Raw genomic sequence first — 20,708 nt, forward strand, 5'->3', positions numbered from 1 at the left:
ACCACTTGGCTGAGTGTTTTCCCTGAGTAACACTCATCACCATGTCCTCAGCCAACCGCACTTGATCAGGCACATCTTAGATATGCCCGAGGGCTTCAAAAAATCCATTCACTGACACTCTCTCAGGGGCCAAGGAGGAAAGAGAAAATGCCCAAGCCTGGGGGGCCTAACTTAACAAAGAGTTTATGATTCCCTCCCTCTGATATTCATCTCCTGAAGAGCGGGGTCTTAATGAAAAAAAAAGTTTACACCCCTCCATGAAGGCTCTAAATTTGGTTTTATCCCCAGAGAAAGGGTCAGGCAATTTAACAGGTGGTTCGGGTGGAAAAAGAGACACATGACTGGCACTAGACCCCCGAACCCCCATGGACAAAGCCCCTTGCACTGCATCAGTCACCTGCTGTTGTGACTGAGCAATGGCCTTTTGTTCCACTGACAATTTTTGCATCATCTGAGTCAGGGTGTTAACTAGTTCAGAGAGGGTGTGAATAGGGTCCATCTTCCCAGTAAAATATCCCCAACACACACACCAAGTAGGGAGAAGGGAAGAAAAAATGGATGGTTGGTTATAATATCAGGGGCACCACACTGAATCAACTGCGACCGTCAGTGCGTGTACCTTGAAATGACAGTAGAACCGCACTGTACCTTCCTGTACCTTCTGTGCACGTCAGTACACGTGCCTTGAGCCAAGGAGTCAGCACCCGCAACTGCCGGCAAGAGAACACGAGTGCAGTGTGAAGATATGCAGCAGGAACTGGACCTGAAGCACATGACAGAGAGGGTTGGAGATTCACCTTGAGGCTCCGGCAAAGCAGGGCACCAGCGGAGGGAGAAGCAAGGGATGTCGGGTAGGACAGAGTAAGCACTAAAGACGGGGAAGACTAGGAAGGGGCAAAAGTTATCGCAGTCAAACACTAGCTAAGGTCAGAACCGGAGAGGTGGACGAGGTACAGAACTGAGAATATCAAGCAGGAGGTCAGAAACATGCCAAGGTCAGAAGGAGACAGACAGCAAACAACAGAATCAGCAGGCAAAAGCAGAAATTATAACGGACCGGGTCAAACCCAGGTGGACGTTCAGTAGCAGGCAGTATCCACAGACACACAGGGTCAGAACTCAGCGGGAACAAGAATATAACCGACAGCAGTCAAACCTCAAGAGAGGCTATATAAAGACCACCCACAGCCAGAGGGAGGGCAAGAACATTAACCCCACACTAACCAGACACAAATCTCCAAAACACACCATGACAGGGAATGGTTGGTGATATCAACTTTATGTATTGCATTCTAACCTTAGGCAGCGCTGGCTTCTCTCTCCTTTTCATTTGCTATCAGTGTGTCAAGAGTGGGAGAAGAGGTTTGCATTGACAATCCAGCACAGTGAGCAGCACTTTGAACACGTTTTATAAGTGGTCGTAAACTTGCAAATAACTCATGAAAGAATAAAGTTATGTTAAAAGCAAGCACACCATTGTTTTTCTTGTGAAATTCTCAATAAGTTTGATGTTTCACATGACCTTCTTCCCACTGGGAAAAATAAAGTTGGTTCCAAAATGGCCAACTTCAAAATGGTCGGCATGGTCACCACCCATCTTGAAAAGTTCCCCCCTCCGATATACTAATGTGCCACAAACAAGAAGTTGAGATCACCAACCATTCCCATTTTATTTACGGTAGGTTTATCCATACAACTGTTTTAACAAAGCCAACACCATGGATAAATATAGTGAACATGCTCAAAAGTAGAGTAAGGGTAACTCCCTAAACAATTGAAGCCTACAAAGATAAAGGAGCATAATACCCTCAATAAGAATACAAATGAAAATAGAAAATATGTATTTTTATTACACAATCAATGACATACATAAAAAACAAAAAACATAAATAATCAAAGTAGTACCAAAAATTGGAGTATCGGTGAGGATACAAAGAGACTAGATCACATTGCACAAAAATTGCAAGCACCAAACCCTACACAGTCTACAAAAATGTATGTAAAATAAATTATCTAAAGTGGATCACAATGGCGCATAAACAAAGTGGGTGAATGTGCACGGTGATCAGCCAAAACCGTGCCCCAACGCACGTTTCGCTCACTGGGCTTCCTCGGGGGGGCGAGGAAGCCCGGGGGCCGAGGAAGCCCAGTGAGCGAAACGTGCGTTGGGGCACGGTTTTGGCTGATCACCGTGCACATTCACCCACTTGGGTAAGCACCTTCATACAGTATGTATTTTGCCTGCACTATGTCCCGCACTTTAATAAGGGAGTAGCGGCTTTTCTCTTCTCTTCCCCCATTATGTCTACTTGTTATCCTTTTGAATGGCCCTATTGATTGTATGGTAACTTTTGCCTGCGGCTTAAATAATCTTTTTTAAAAGGATTACTTATTTATCCATGGTGGTATCTCATTGATGCTCAGCATTCACACTGGTGGTTGACCTTGTTGTTTATGTGCCGTTGTGATCCACTTTAGATAATTTATTTTACATATATTTTTGTAGACTGTGTAGGGTTTGGTGCTTGCAATTTTTGTGCAATGTGATCTAGTCTCTTTGTATTCTCACCGATACTCCAATTTTTGGTACTACTTTGATTATTTGGTATGTTTTTTGTTTTTTATGTATGTCATTGATTGTGTAATAAAAATACATATTTTCTATTTTCATTTGTATTCTTATTGAGGGTATTATGCTCCTTTATCTTTGTAGGCTTCACTTATCCATATAACTGGCCCACCCTGTATATTATCCCTGTGCACACTATTGTGCCACATGGGCTAGTATTACCTTTTCTCTTAGCCCTCTTTTCTCTTTATGCCTACTTTTATATCTGCATAGGCTGGCTCTTCAGGCAGTGATACCTTTGATGCTCTTCCACTTTAATATTGCCTCAATTTTCTGCTATGGAGGCTTTCTCTACATAGTTTTGATTTCTTCATCACAATGGCCTATTTGTAGGCATCCTTATTCTTAGGACGTACACCTTTATCCCTTCTTGGGGTCTTGTTTATTACTTACTACCTCATTACCTTTGGGCATGTGCAATATTTGACTGACTCCTATGTATTATAGAGTATTACGCTGTTAAATTGCTATTTGATGTATATTTGATCATGCACTGCGTTGGGTACTCAGATCTGGGACTTTTTGCATGTTTTTAATTGGTTTCAAGTAGAGATGAGTGACTTTGCCTTTTTTAGGGTCGAGACAGGTTTCATGAAACCCGACTTTCGCAAAAGCCGGGTTGAATGAAATCGGCTGACTATAGGGAAAAGTCGGAGGCTGACTGAAACACGAAACCCAATGCAAGTCAATGGGGAATCAAAGTTGGCAGGGAGTGGAGGACAGTAAACACACCTAAGGTGCCCATTTCAATGCCAAAAACATCAATTCTTATTACTGAAGCTTGTCAACCTTAATTTACTTCATAATAATAGTTACGCATTGAAAACTGGGGGTTATTTGGCTAAAGTTGTGGGGGGTAGGGCTGGCTCCAGGTTTTCGTGTGCCCTGGGCCAAAGAGTGTCAGTGCGCCCCTTTAACACATACCACAACTCATGATGCTCCGATACGGCACAGAAATATAGGTATAGTACAATGACAAATACTTCACTGCTTACATGACATGACTGATCTATTTTAAATTGTACAATAGCTCAAAAAAAGGACAGTATATTACTCCATACAGTATTATGGCCACCACATTGTGCGCCATACAGAATAATGAGCCCCATATATTTTTCCATACAGAATAATTGGTCACATATAATGTTCCATACAGTATATGATGAGCTCCACATAATGCTACAGTATATGACGGTCCCTATGGATGATGCTCCAGTGTGTTATGGGCCCAAATAATGCTCCGTATATAATGGGCCCCATTTGTAATGCTCCAGTGTATAATGTGCCCCATAGATCCTGCTCCAGTGTCTGATCTGCCCCATTTGGAATGCTCCAGTATATGATGGACCCCATGGATGATGCTACAGTGTCTTATGGGCCCAAATAATGCTCCATATATAATGGGCTCCATTTCTAATTCTCCAGTGTATAATGGGCCCCGTAAATGCTGCTCCAGTGTCTGATGTCCCCCATTTGGAATGCTCCAGTATATGATGGGCCCCATTTTTAATGAACCCAGGCATGGTATGTGAAAAGAGCTCCATGGAGTAATCTGAAGTGTGTGCTGCCGCATCCTTCACTTTTGGTGTGGGTGAAGGACAAAAGGACAGGGGTTGCTCCTGACCAAAATCCTGCACTGACGACTCAGTGATTGCATTTTTTTGAAACTTCAGAAGAGGAGGCGATAGAGCTGGAGGCTGTTTCGGCAATGTAAGCCAAAAACAGTTCCTGATGCTCCGGCTTTCAGAGCAGTCTACCTACTCCCAGAAAACAGAGCCTTACAGGCCTTCCAGAGCTACACCATGACGCAGGCTCAACACCTCCTGCCTTAGCTGCTATTGTGTTTTTGGCACTACCAGCAGATGCACCACCACCATCAGTACCTGGTGGCCTCCACGCCCACGTCCACGTCCTCTTCCACCATACTTCCTCATGTTTTTGGAAATGGACCCAAAATACCAGCAGATATATGGTACTGTATCAGAAGCGTACAGCTCTATACAGTCTAGTGATAACAGTAAATCTCCGTATATATTTCATGAGTCATACACGGATGCTCACAGGCTCAGTATGGATTACACAATAAAATAAAAAGTTTAAAAAGGGTATAGTATCACCAGATACAAGGTATATATAGTATAGTGTAAACATTCTGAATCTCCGTATATATTTCAGGAGGCAGACACAAACGCTCTCAGGCCTAGTATGGATTACACTAGAACATGAAAAGCTGTAAATGGGTAATGTAACACAAGCGTACACCTGTATACAGTGTTGGGGTAATCTTAAATCTCAAAATATATTTCCGGAGTAACAGACAGACGTTCACAGGCTCATTATGGATTACACCTAAATAGCAAAAAAGGTTACTGTATCAGAAGCGTACAGCTGTATACAGTGTTGGCCAAATTTGAAATCTCGGTATATATTTCCGGAGTCACCCTCAGACGCTCACTCAATCTGGGTTTGACCATAATACAAAATGTTGTAAAAAAGGTACTGGATAACGAGATAGCAAGTATATATATTATAGGGTACATTTGAAATCTCCGTATACATAGTCCCGCAGTCACTCTCAGACGCTTACTCAGTATGGATTTGACCGTAATACTAAATATCAAACAAAGGTACTGTATAACAAGATACAAGCTGTATCGAGTATAGGGTAAAAATTGGTATCTCTGATTCACCGTATATATAGAAGTCGTAAACCACACACGCTCACTCACTATGGATGATACCGTGATAAGAAATTTTGAACAAAGGTACTGTATCAGCACATACCAGGTGTATCCAGTCTAGGGGTAATTGTAAATTTCTGTCTATACTTCCGGAGTCAGACACAGACACTCACAGGCTCAGTATGTATTACACCAGAATTTAAAAAGTAGAAAAAGGGAAAGATATTCGAAGCGTACATCAGTATACAGTGTTGTGGTACTTTTAAATCTTCGTATATATTTCAATCTCAGTAAGCCAGTCCAGACTCACTGTTACTGGAAACTACATGGATACAAGTACAGCCGGAAAGTCGAGTGTTTGCAGAAATTTGGGAATTACTCATCGCGGGAAAACCTCCTGGTAGATGTTGCAGAGGCAATGCAGACCCTCAATTACTGTGTCTGTGGAGACAGCAAAAACGGTTCTTTGTGAAGAAAGGATTGCTTTATCGCAGTAGCGTGGATCACATCACCTTTACTCGTCTCCATCAAATTGTGATCACAGGGAGAGATGTAGACATGGTCCTCACTGCCTATCATGATGTGTCTGGTCATTTTGGAGAGCAAAAGACAGAAGCCACAGGCCGTAGGCGATTCTATTGGATTGGCATGAGAGGAGACATTGAAAAATGGTGGCAGGAATGTCACACGTCTGTGACTATCACAACTGTGAAAGGTGATCATAAAGCACCACTGCATCTGCTTGTAAGTTGACGTCCATTACAAATGGTAGCCATTGATCATCTGAAGGTAGAGGCCAGCAGGACAGGCCATAGCTACATCTTAACCATCATCGATCAATACACCAAATTTCTAGTGGCCGTTCCTGTGAAGGATTTAACTGCCCAGACTACACAGCGGTGGAGCACGGAGAGGTAAGTATTGTAACTTGCAAGTGCTGTGGCCATGACCAAGCAGGGGGGCACACTCGTGGGCAACAGTACTGGCACAGGGCCCCTCATAGTACGCTGGTGTGTCTGACGGCGAGTGGGCCGGCCCACCGTCAGAGACACTGTATTGTACTATGAGGGGCCCTGTGCCAGTGCCGTCGGCCATCAGTGGGCCTATCCACCTGTTCAGAGCAACGGCACTTGCCCAGGTGCGCTAGGTGTTGACCCCAGCCCATGGGGGGGGGTGGGCAGCCCAGTTAGGGAGGCTTAAAAAATGGCATATGTTGATGTGTAGGCTGGACATTCAGCAGCTGCAAATGGCGGAATTGGGCAAGTCCGAGGAAGAGGAGTACAAAAGCGAGGCAGTTTTCTGGCAACCTATGTGTCATCAGGGGAAGGTGGGACAAAATCCTTTGAAACCCATGCATGGTTCATTTTAATGAAGGTTAGATCATCAACATTTTGGGTCGACAGACGGGTCCTTTTTCTGTCAGGATTGATCCAGCAGCACTGAAGACCCTTTCAGATAACACAATAGCAGCAGGGCAAGCAAACTCCTGTAAGGCATATTGTGCCAATTCAGGCTAGGTGTCCAGTTTAGAGGCCCAATAGTCAAAGGGAAATGACCTGTGAGGGTGAACATCGATATGGGAGGAGAAGTAGATTGTAACCATAGTTGACAACTGCTGTCTCCTGTCACTTTTAATCGATGCAGTATTAGCAATCGTGTGAGCGGTACTTGAGAAATCAGTCCACAACATGGTCAAGAAACCCCTGTCTCTAACGCCACTTCGGCTGTGTGCACCATGAACACCTCTTCCATTGTGCCCACTACGGCTCATGGGAGATCCAGCACCGCTGCTGTGTGCTTAGAAAGCCTCAAACAAACGGTTTACCAGAGTTGCTTGTTTGTTAGCCAATATTATCTCTAGATTCTCCTGTGGCATGATGTTGTGTAATTTGCCTTTGTAGTGTGGATCGAGGATGCTCGCAAGCCAGTAGTCGTCATCCTTCATCATTTTGACAATGCAGGGGTCCCTTTTTAGGATCTGCAAGGCATAATCGCACATATGGGCCAATGTTCCAGGTGTCAATAATGCAATGCCACTGCTGGGTGGAGGAGCACTTTCTGGCAAATCCACATACCTACAGTCATGCACAAACCCTGTACCTGACCTTGGAACGCCAACATTTTCTATTGCCCCCTGAGAAGCATCCTCCTGCCCAAAATAATCATCCCCCTCCTCCTCCTCCTCTTCCTCTTCTTCCTCCACCTCGTCCAGGATGGTTCCCTGACCAGACAATGTCTTACTGTCAGTAAGGCTTCCCTCCTCCTCCTCCTGTTCCTCCTCCTCTGCTGCAGATGCCAGATTCTTAATGTGCATCAAACTTTGCATGAGCAGACGCATAAGTGGGATGCTCATGCTTATGATGGCATCGTCTGCGCTTACCAGCCATGTGCATTCCTCAAAACACTGAAGGACTTTACAGATGTCTTTCAGTTTTGACCACTGCACACCCGACAATTCCATGTCTTCCCTCAAACTGCCTGCCCGTGTATTCTCCCACAAATGCATTACAGCCTGCCTCTGTTCGCACAGCCTCTCAACCATGTGCAGGGTGGAGTTCCACCTTGTTGCAATGTCTATGATTAGGCGGTGCTTGGGGAGGTGGAGCAATCGCTGCAGCTTCTGCATATGACTGGAGTGTACGGCAGAGCAACGGATGTGTGAGCACAGTCTTCGCACCTTATGGAGCAGGGATGTTAACTCCGGATAATTATTAAGGAAGCACTGCTCCACCAGGATCAAAGTGTGAGCCAGGCAAGGTATGTGTGTGAGTTTTGCAAGGGCTATGGCTGCCACAAAATTACGGCCGTTATCACAGACTACCTTGCCTCGCTCAAGATGTAGACTGCCCAGCCATGACTCAGTTTGTTGCTGCAAGTAGTCGGCCAGTACCTCCGCGGTGTGTCAGTTGTCGCCCAAAGACATCATCTTTAACACAGCCTGCTGACGATTACCACTAGCTGTTCGATAGTGGGACACCTCGTGTGCAACACTGCCAGCTGCGGATGGAGTGCTCGTGCGACTGCGCTCTGTGGACGAGCTTTCGCTTATGGAGGAGGAGGGTCAAAAGCCTACAGCCAACTGTTTCCTATACCGTGGGCTAGGCAGCACTGTTCCACCACCGCTGTCCCCTGTGGAGCCTGCATCCACCACATTAACCCAGTGCACAGTGATGGACACATAATGGCCCTGGCCATGCCTACTGGACCATGCATCTGTTGTGAGGTGCACCTTTCCACTCACTGATTGCTTGAGTGCATGGACAATGCGGTCTTTCACATGCAGGTGGAGGGCTGGGATGGCTTTTCGAGAAAATAAGTGCCGACTGGGTAGGTCATAGCGTGGGACTGCGTAGGCCATGAGCTTGCAGAAAGCTTCGCTTTCAACCAAGCGGTAGGGCATCATGTCTAATGAGATTAGTTTGGCAATGTAGGCGTTCAAACACAGTGTACACGGATGAGAGGATGAGTACTTTCTTGTCCTACTCAGAGTGTCTGGTAGGGTGAGCTGGACTGGAGAGCTGCATATGGGGGAAGTAGCGGTGGACCGGACGGAGTGAGAAGGGGTTGATGATGGTATTGGTGGTGATGGCCTAGATTCAGTGTTGTGTTGCAAAACAATTGTGATTTCCTGAGTGCTTTGGCCTTGCGACGACACCTCAACACTTAGTGCTGGTGGTGTGCTTAACGGTGGCAGTGGTCTTACAGTGGGGGAAGCGATGGAGCATTGCTGGCTACCTTCAGTCGGAGCAGGTGCACATGTGCTACCTGAGGTAGTCCGTCCATGCTTGCAAGTGCATGTTGATTAAATGTCTAAGCATGCAACTGGTATTCAAATTTCTGAGTTGTTTACCTCGGCTAAAGGTCCTCCCGCACTTCTTACAGGTAACCTTTGCCTCATCAGTAGGACTTTGGACAAAGAAGTGCCACACTGCACTCTTCCTACTATGGTATACATTTCCTGGCCTTGCACGCTGTGCTAAGTTGACCATCTGGCCAAGCTGTCCTGCAACTCTTTAATTTTTAGTCCTCGTTTTTGGACAGCTACGGACCTGACAGATAACCGCTGCTGCGATGTCAATGCCTGCTGTGGATCCTTCTCCTTATCTGACCTATTGCCAGCGCCACCCTCCTCCCCCAATGGATGCCAATCCGGGTCCAGAACTGGGTCATCCTTCACCTCCTCTTCAAAGTCATCTGCACCTTCCTCTTTACCTTCCTCTGTGTCATCGTGTAAGGTGGTATAGTATGCGGGAAGGGGCACCTGAGATTAATCAGGGTCAGATTCTGGCTCAGTAGACTGCGAGGGCAATGTAGTGCTCTGGGTCAATGTACCAGCAGAATCATCTAGCAGTGGCTGTGCATCAGTGCACTCCATGTCAGATTCATCTTGGACTGGTGAATTCAGGATTTGAATGGATAACCCAGGCATGGTATGTGAAAAGAGCTCCATAGAGTAAGGTGTTTTTCCTGACCAGAACCCTGCACTGACGACTCCGTGCTTGCAGGTTTCGAACGTTCAGAAGAGGAGGCAATAGAGCTGGTGGTTGTTACGGCAATGTACGCCAAAACATGTTCCTCATGCTCCGGCTTTAAAAGCGGTTTTCCTACTCCAAGAAAAGGGAACCTTACAGGCCTTCTTGGGCCAGACGATGATGCAGGCTCAACACCTCCTGCCCTAGTTGCTATTGTGCTTTTGTCAGAAGCAGCCAATGCACCACCACCATCAGCACCAGCCGCGCCCCCCTGCCTACGTCCGCGGCCTCTTCCACCATACTTCCTCATGTTTGGGAAAATGTACCAAAAATACCAGCAGAGAGATGGTACTGTATGAGGAGCGTCCAGCTGTGTAAGGTGTATTAAAAAAATTAAATCTATGTATATATTTTGTTAGTTACAGACGCTCTCCCAGTATGTATTTGACCATAATCCAACAAGCAGATATATGGTACTGTATCAGGAGTGTACAGCTGTATATGTTGTTTGTGTAACTAACAATCTCTATATATGTATTTACGGAGTGTCACACACACACGCTGACTTTGTATAGATGTGACCGTAATGCGGACGGCAGATATACAATACTGTTTGAGAATTGGACAGCTCTATACGGTGTCTGTATAGAAAATTGTAAATCTCCGTCTAATTTTATACGGAGTGACACACGCTGTCTCTGTCTAGTTTTGACCGTAATCAAACAGCAGTTATATGAAACTGTTTGAAAAGCGGACAGCTCTATATGGTGTAGGTCTGGAAAAATGGAAAATCTCCTCTGTTTGTTTTTCCAGAGTCACACATAGATAGCTTGTTTTTGTCCCTGATACCAGCCATTACACGGTAGTGTGTGAGGAGCGTACACTGCTATACAGTGTATGTATGTAAAATTTTACATCTCCGTCTATTTTTATATGGAGTGACACACGTTGTCTCTGTCTAGTTTTGACCGTAATCAAACAGCAGATATACGAAACTGTTTGAAAAGAAAACAGCTCTATACGGTGTAGGTCTGGAAAAATGGAAAATCTCCTCTGTTTGTTTTTCCAGAGTCACACACAGATGGCTTGTATTTGTCCGTGATACCAGCCGGTACACGGTAGTGTGTGAGGAGCGTACACCGCTATACGGTGTCTGTATGGAAAATTGTAAATCTCTGTCTATTTTTTTACGGAGTGACACACGCTGTCTCTGTATAGTTTTGACCATAATCAAACAGCAGATACACGAAACTGTTTGAAAAGCGGACAGCTCTATACGGTGTAGGTCTGGAAAAATGGAAAATCTCCTCTGTTTGTTTATCCAGAGTCACACAGATAGCTTGCATTTGTCCCTGATACCAGTCTGTACACGGTAGTGTGTGCGGAGCTTACACCGCTATACGGTGTATGATCTCCGTCTATTTTTATACGGAGTGACACACGCTGTCTCTGTCTAGTTTTGACCATATAGATAATATAAGGACGGTCAAAAAAGGAGCGCCAGTGTTTTAAAGGAATGTTGCTCCAGCCGGACACCTCAAAGGGAGGAAAAATGTCAGTTCAGAATGCAGACCCGGTCAAGATGGAGTGCAAAAAGGGGAGAAAATGGTTGAAAAGCTTCTTTATTGCAGTCTACAACGCGTTTCAACAGACTAATCTGTCTTCCTCTGTTTGCTTTTCCAGAGTCTCACACAGATAGCTTGTATTTGTCCGTGATACCAGCCGGAACACGGTAGGGTGTGAGGAGCGTACACCGCTATACGGTGTGTGAAAAAATGAACGCTCAGTAACTGACCAGAACAAAATAATAAAAGTTGGAGTGCTTTGAAAAAAGCAGTTTGAACAGCAGTGTGCACACAGCAATGCAGCTAGCAGGTAGTATTAAAAGGCAGCTTAATCACCACCAGCGCTGCTGCACACAACAAAAATCCTCCCCTGTCACTGCACACTAACTGTACAGTGAAAAGCACTATCAGCAGAAGCTATTTTTTTTCTTCTTCCCTGCCTAACGCTCTCCCTATTCAGAATCAGCAGCAGCACCTCTCCCTATTTTAAGATCGGCAGAAGTAAGATGGCGGTCGGCGGTCACGGCCTTTTATAGCCACTGTGACACCACACAAAGCCAGCCAATCACTTCAATGCGACTTTTGAATTTGACCGACCCGTTTCGCTCAACTCTAGTTTCAAGTTAATAATTGCTTGTGTTGGTTTTTGCCTAATAAAATTATAGACATGTTATATATTTTGGACTGTGCACATTAATGGTAGTCCTTTTCCTCTTTTTCATCCAATTCACAGCTTACTACCTTATGTAGCACCTAACAACAAACAGAAAAGTAAATGCAAATAGCCAGGGATCACCAAAAAATACAAATTTATATTAAAGAACAGTACACAGTTTAAAAACAATTAAAGTCCACAACATGGACTAAAAGATCAAGATCCATAAAACAGAGTCAAATACTTAATGACGTAGCCATCTTCGTTGTGGCATTACTGTGACTGGCTAGCCATGCGACATCATCACGTGAAAAGCATGAAAATGTTAGACAAGAACAGGCGCCACCCAGCTCGGCACACTGACGCTATTGCACAGCTCTGTGACACTTAGTATTTTCGTATAGGAGTGAGTGAGCGTTTGTTTCGCATTCTGTGCAAAGTATAATGAATCAAAGGAGTGTAGTGTTGACCCTGGTGCTGAAGCTGAGTAATCATACTAACACACACATCGAAGGGCTAATCATTTGCTTTGCTGTTTTTATCACATTAAGGCCGGAGTCAGACGCAACGTTTAAAAAATCGGTCCGATTTTGTCATGTGATAATCGCACAACTGTTTTCCTTATGTTTATCCATATGTAATCTGTTTTAAATGTGATGATGCAACTTTCTCGCATCTAAGCATCCGTCTGACATCCGTATGACAAGATTTTCTCGCCGGCTTGCAAAGTGGACATATAATACATCCCAATGACATATTAAAACACAAACGAAATAATAGATATATACACATAGAATGCATATATATACACATGTCATTGAGACACATTATATATATATATATATATATATATATTTATATTTATATTTCATACAGTTCTACATAACAGAATAGCCGGTAAATCAATTGCCGGCTTCTGTAAAATCATTACAAAATACGACATGAAATGAAACATGGTACATACAATAATCCATTTCATTTCATTTAGTTTTTTATATGTCTTTGACTAATAATTAGATTAGGGTATGTGTGTAAAATTTTGGACATCTAGGTGTTAAATTAACCCCTTCATGACCCAGCCTATTTTGACCTTAATGACCTGGCCATTTTTTGCAATCTGACCAGTGTCCCTTTATGAGGTAATAACTCTGGAACGCTTCAACGTATCCTACGATTCTGAGATAGTTTTTTTCATGACATATTGGGCATCATGTTAGTGTTAAATGTAGGTTGATAATTATTGCGTTTGTTTGTGAAAAAAAAAACAATTGGCAAAAATTTTGCAATTTTCAAATTTTGAATTTTTATTCTGTTAAACCAGAAAGTTATGTGACACAAAATAGTTAATAAATAACATTTCCCACATGTCTACTTTACATCAGCACAATTTTGGAAACAGCATTTTTTGTTAGGAAGTTATAAGTAGAGTTGAGCGATACCGTCCGATACTTCAAAGTATCGGATCGGAATGGATCGGCCGATCTTTAAAAAAAGTATCGGTATCGCCGATTCCGATACCGGAAGTCCCATTCAAGTCTATGGGACTTCCGGTATCGGAATAAGAAAAACCCTGTTTTTGCCTTGTACAGCCTCTCTGGGGTCTGTACGGGCCTTTCGGGGGGCTGTGCCGGCCTGCCAGGGGGTCTGTGCAGGCTCCGGTGGTCTATGCCGGCCTGCCGGGGGGCTGTGCCGGCCTGCCGGTGGTCTGTGCAGGCTCCGGTGGGCTGTGCCGGCCTGCCGGGGGGCTGTGCCGGCCTGCCGGTGGTCTGTGCAGGCTCCGGGGGGCTGTGCCGGCCTGCCGGTGGTCTGTGCAGGCTTCGGGGGTCTGTGCAGGCATCGTCCGATGGGACTACAAGTCCCATCGGGCGATGCCTGCTACCATGACAGTGATTGACACATTAGCCAATGATGGGACAGTAGTAGTCTCATCATCCGGCTAATGTGTTAAATGTTAAAAAAAAAAAAAAAAATACTACATACATACTACATACATACTACATGCTACATACATACTACATGCTACATACATACTACATGCATGCTACATACATACTACATGCTACATACATACTACATATATACTACATGCATGCTACATACATACTACATGCTACATACATACTACATGCTACATACATACTACATATATACTACATACATACTACATACATGCTACATACATACTGCATGCTACATACATACTACATACATACTACATACATACTACATGCATGCTACATGCATGCTACATACATACTACATGCTACATACATACTACATATATACTACATGCATGCTACATACATACTACATGCTACATACTGTACATACTACATGCTACATACATACTACATATATACTACATACATACTACATACATGCTACATACATACTGCATGCTACATACATACTACATACATACTACATACATACTACATGCATGCTACATGCATACTACATACATACTACATACATACTACATGCATGCTACATACATACTACATGCATGCTACATACATACTACATGCCACATACATACTACATACATACTACATACATACTACATGCTACATACATACTACATATATACTACATGCATGCTACATACATACTACATGCTACATACATACCACATACATACTACATACATGCTACATGCTACATACATACTACATATATACTACATGCATGCTACATACATACTACATGCATGCTACATACATACTGCATGCTACATGCATGCTACATACATACTACATACATACTACATGCTACATACATACCACATATATACTACATACATACAATACATTCATACAATACATACATAGACATACAGTACATATAACATAGAGTAACATACTTACCAATACTTGTCACATTGTTCCCCGAAGCCATTGTCTTTTCCGGAATAAATATTAACATAACAAACCACAAAAATACTCACCCACGATCCGAAGCAGTCCACGAGTGTGTCCCACGACGATCTTGGGTAGAGAACGGCGGCATCAGCTGATGCTGCCGTTCTCTACGGGCTGCAGGAATCCAATGACGGAAGGTAGGTATCCTTCCGCACTGTATTCCTCCGCCACTTAAAAAAAAAAAAAGTCCCTAGTCTCACTTTATGCCATTGCTGTGTGGGAATTTCCCACGCAGCAATGGCATAAAGTGAGACTAGGGACTTTTTTTTTTTTAAGTGGCGGAGGAATACAGTGCGGAAGGATACCTACCTTCCGTCATTGGATTCCTGCAGCCCGTAGAGAACGGCAGCATCATCTGAATCTGCAGTTCTCTACCCAAGATCGTCGTGGGACACACTCGTGGACTGCTTCGGATCGTGGGTGAGTATTTTTGTGGTTTGTTATGTTAATATTTATTCCGGAAAAGACAATGGCTTCGGGGAACAATGTGACAAGTATTGGTAAGTATGTTACTCTATGTTATATGTACTGTATGTCTATGTATGTATTGTATGAATGTATTGTATGTATGTAGTATATATGTGGTATGTATGTAGCATGTAGTATGTATGTAGTATGTATGTAGCATGCATGTAGCATGCAGTATGTATGTAGCATGCATGTAGTATATATGTAGTATGTATGTAGCATGCATGTAGTATATATGTAGTATGTATGTAGCATGTAGCATGTATGTAGTATGCATGTGGTATGTATGTAGCATGTAGTATGTATGTAGCATGCATGTAGTATATATGTAGTATGTATGTATGTAGTATGTATGTGGTATGTATGTAGCATGTAGTATGTATGTAGCATGCATGTAGTATATATGTAGTATGTATGTAGCATGCAGTATGTATGTAGTATGTATGTGGTATGTATGTAGCATGTAGTATGTATGTAGCATGCATGTAGCATGCATGTAGTATGTATGTAGCATGCATGTAGTATGTATGTATGTAGTATGTATGTAGCATGCATGTAGTATGTATGTAGTATGTATGTAGTATGTATGTAGCATGCAGTATGTATGTAGCATGTATGTAGCATGTATGTAGTATGTATGTAGTATATATGTAGTATGTATGTAGCATGTAGTATGTATGTAGCATGTAGTATGTATGTAGCATGCATGTAGTATATATGTAGTATGTATGTAGCATGTAGTATGTATGTAGCATGCATGTAGTATATATGTAGTATGTATGCAGTATGTATGTAGCATGTAGTATGTATGTAGCATGTAGTATGTATGTAGCATGTAGTATGTATGTAGCATGCATGTAGTATGTATGTAGTATGTATGTAGTATTTTTTTTTTTTTTTTTTTTACATTTAACACATTAGCCGGATGATGGGACTACTACTGTCCCATCATTGGCTAATGTGTCAATCACTGTCATGGTAGCAGGCATCGCCAGATGGGACTTGTAGTCCCATCGGACGATGCTTGCACAGACCCCCGGACATCAGCACAGCCCCCCGGCAGGCCGGCACAGCCCCCCGGCAGGCCGGTACAGACCCCCACAGGGTGCACAGACCACCGGCAGGCCGGCACAGCCCCCCGGCAGGCCGGTACAGACCCCCACAGGGTGCACAGACCACCGGCAGGCCGGCACAGCCCCCCGGCAGGCCGGTACAGACCCCGGGCAGTCCACACAGCCCCCCGGCAGGCCGGCAGAGACCCCCGGAAGGCCCGAAATTACGGCGCATCATGATGCGCACACACCGCGCATCATGATGACGTCAGGCTGTCAATCAACTTTGAACTTCCGATTCCGATGCCGAATTCCGATATTGAAAAAATATCGGAAGTCGGTATCGGAATTCCGATACAGCAAGTATTGGCCGATACCCGATACTTGCGGTATCGGAATGCTCAACACTAGTTATAAGGGTTAAAAGTTGACCAGCGATTTCTGATTTTTACAACAGAATTTACAAAACAATTTTTTTAGGGACCACCTCACATTTGAAGTCACTTTGAGGGGTCTATATGGCAGAAAATACCCCAAAGTGACACCATTCTAAAAACTGCACCCCTAAAGCTACTCAAAACTACATTCAAGAAGATTATTAACCCTTCAGGTGCTTCACAGGAACTAAAGCAACATAGCAACATAATAGGAAAAAATGGACATTTTAATTTTTCCAACAAAAATTTTTTTTAGCAGCAATTTTTTCATTTTTACATGGGCAACAGGATAAAATGGATCTCAAAATTTGTTGGGCAATTTCTCCTGAATATACTGATACCTCATATATGGTAATAAACCACTGTTTGGGTGCACGGCAGGGCTCAGAAGGGAAGGAGCGCCATTTGACTTTTTGAATGGAAAATATGTTGGAATATTTAGCAGTTGCCATGTCGCGTTTGGAGAGCCCCTGTGTGCCTAAATAATGGAGCTCCCCCACAAGTGACCCCATTTTGGAAACTAGACCCCCCAAGGAACTTATCTAGATGCATAGAGAGAACTTTGAACCCCCAAGTGCTTCACAGACGTTTATAACAGAGCCGTGAAAATGAAATCATTTGTTTTCCTCAAAAAATGATTTTTTTAACCCGCAATTTTTTATTTTCACAAGGGTAACAGGAGAAATTGGACCCCAAAAGTTGTTGTCCAGTTTATCCTGAGTATGCTGGTACCCCATATGTGGGAGAGACCACTATTTGGGCACACGTCGGGGCTTGGAAGGGAAGTAGTGACGTTTTGAAATGCCGACTTTGATGGAATGGTCTGCAGGCGTCATGTTACGTTTGCAGAGCCCGTGATGTGCCTAAACAGAAGAAACCCCCCACTAGTGAACCCATTTTGGAAACGACCCCCCAGGGAACTTATCTAGATGTGTGGTGAGCACTTTGAACCCAAAAGGGCTTCACAGAAATTTATAACGCAGAGCCGTGAAAATAAAATCATTTGTTTTCCTCAAAAAATTATATTTTAGCCCGCAATTGTTATTTTCACAAGGGTAACAGGAGGAATTGGACCCCAAAGTTGTTGTCCAGTTTTTCCTGATACCCCATATATTGGGGTAAACCACTGTTTGGACAAACATCGGGGCTCAGAAGGGAGAGAGCACTGCTTGACTTTTTGAACACAAAATTGGTTGGAATCAATGGTGGCACCATGTCATGTTTGGAGACCCCCTGATGTGCCTAAATAGTGTACACCCCTCAATTCTAACTCATCCTTAACCCCAACACACCCCTAACCCTAAACACAACCCTAACCCTAATTCCAACCCTAACCATAACCCTAAACACAAGCCTAACCCTAATCCCAACTCTAACCCCAATGCACCCCTAACCCTAAACACAACCCTAACCCTAATTCCAACCCTAACCATAACCCTAACCACAAGCCTAACCCTAATCCCAACTCTAACCCCAATGCACCCCTAACTCTAATTGGAAGGTGGGGGAGTGGAGGGCAGGGGAGGGGGAGCAAATACTGACGGCAGTAGCAGATCGCCCAGTCAGTCGGTGTGGAGGGACAGATCTCGGTCTCCAGCTATGGCCGATGCTATTGCAGCATCAACCATGGCTGGATTGTAATATTTCATCAGATTTCATTGATGAAATATTACTATCGCTCTGATTGGCTGTTCACTTTCAACAGCCAATCAGAGCGATTGTAGCCACGGGGGGCAAAGCACAAAGCCTCCTGTACCTGCGGGTTGGGTGACCTTTCATTGACCCCGGTCACCCGACCCACAGGAACGTGATCTTCCCCATGACACAGCATATGCGTCACAGGTCGGATTGGCACCGACTTTCATGACGCATACGGTGTGTCACAGGTCAGGAAAGGGTTAATGGGTTAATTTGTTGAAAAAAAATTGCATGGGCTCCTGCGGTATTTTCACTGCCAGAGAGGGAAAGCCAGTGAGTGAGGGCAGATATTAGTAGCCTAGAGAGGGATCATTGTTTTTGGGCCCCCCCCCCGCTAAAAAAAAAAATCTGCCCCCAGCCACCCCAGAAAAGGTGCCTATTCGGGCACTTAGCCTCTCTATTCCCATTGCCTTTAGTGGTGGCTCATGGGTTAATGATGGGTTAATATCACCTTGCTATTGAAAGGTGACATTAAGCCGGGTTAATAATGGAGAGGTGTCAATAAGACACCTCTCCATTATTAATTCTATATTAGTAAAGGGTTAAAAAAAAACACAGACATTACTTACAAATTATTTTAATGAAATAAATACACAAAGTTTTTGACAAAATTTATTATTCTACCAATCCAACAAAAGCCCTTGTTCTGTAAAAAAAAAATATATATATATATCCATACCTCTCCACCATTCAGTCAGGTCCCCCACTGCAATCCATCACAAGGGGTTAACTAGTTTACAACGTGGACCTGTGCTAATGCTACCGGCCCGCTGTAAACCACTGCAGAATGAATTAAATCATGTCTGCACAGGCGCCCTGGCTAATCGGAGATGAATTGATTAGCGTGGGAAAGTTTCTGATATTTTTCCAGATCTCCTGAGTTCACCTCAAGTCAGCTGGGGACGCCGCGCAGCCTCAGTGACATCAGCGGTAGTCAGGGCGGCTGCTCAGAGTCGCCGTCTGACCTGAGGAGAACTCAGGAGCATGGGAAAAATATCAGAAACTTTCCCACGCTAATCAGTTCATCTCCGGTCAGCCAGGGTGCCTTTGCAGACATGATTTCATTCATTCTGCAGTGGTTTACAGCAGGGCCGGTAGCATTAGCACCGGTCCCTGTTGTAAACTAGTTAACCCCCTTGTGATGGATTGCAGCGGGGGACCTAACTGAGCAGCGGAGAGGTATGGATATTGTTGTTTTTTTATTTTTTTTTGTTATAGGAGAACAAGGGATTCAGTTGGATTAGCAGAATAATAAATTTGGTCTAAAAATTTGGGTAATTATTTCATTAAAATAATTTGTAATTAATGTCTATGTGTATTTTTATAACCCTTTACTACTATATGATTAATAATGGATAGGTGTCTTATAGGTGTCTTATAAACAATGTGCTGAAAATCTCGACTTATAAACGAGTATATACGGTAATTGGCAGATGTTTCAATTCACTGACAGGACTTTTGAAAGGGTTACTAACACAACGAAGAAATCCATGTCCACATAGAATGATTCACTTAAAAAAGAGGATCCTGTTTGTCCATACCTTTCACCCTTTTTCTTAGTGCATTCATAAACGCATTCAGAAACACTGGTCCTTTCTTAGCTGAGGGTTACCCATCGGTGGAAGAATTCCAATTACTTCTTCCGTGTTTTAGAAACCTATTCCCACTCAACATGAGCAATAAACTGTTTAAACAAGAAGAAGGCTTTGGACAAGTCCCTATATACAGGTGCTTCTCACAAAATTAGAATATCATCAAAAAGTTAATTTATTTCAGTTCTTCAATACAAAAAGTGAAACTCATATTATATAGAGTCATTACAGAGTTCTCTACTTCAAGCATTTATTTCTGTTAATGTTGATGATTATGGCTTACAGTCAATGAAAACCCAAAAGTCATTATCTCAGTAAATTAGAATACCTAACAAAAAACACCTGCAAAGACTTCGTAAGCATTTAGAAAGGTCCCTTAGGCTGGTCCCTTGCGTTTTTTTGCGCTGTTTTTTAGCGCAAAAAAAGCATGCCTTTTTTTGCCTATCTTTTACATGGGTGCGCATAGGTGCGCATACACATGCATTTGTACACGTTTGTACGTGCATGCGTTTTTTTGTAGTGTGCGCTCGGGCACACA

Source organism: Dendrobates tinctorius, unplaced genomic scaffold (assembly GCF_039654945.1).
Source record: "Dendrobates tinctorius isolate UK_male_01 unplaced genomic scaffold, ASM3965494v1 ptg000128l, whole genome shotgun sequence".
Taxonomy (NCBI): Eukaryota; Metazoa; Chordata; class Amphibia; order Anura; family Dendrobatidae; genus Dendrobates; species Dendrobates tinctorius.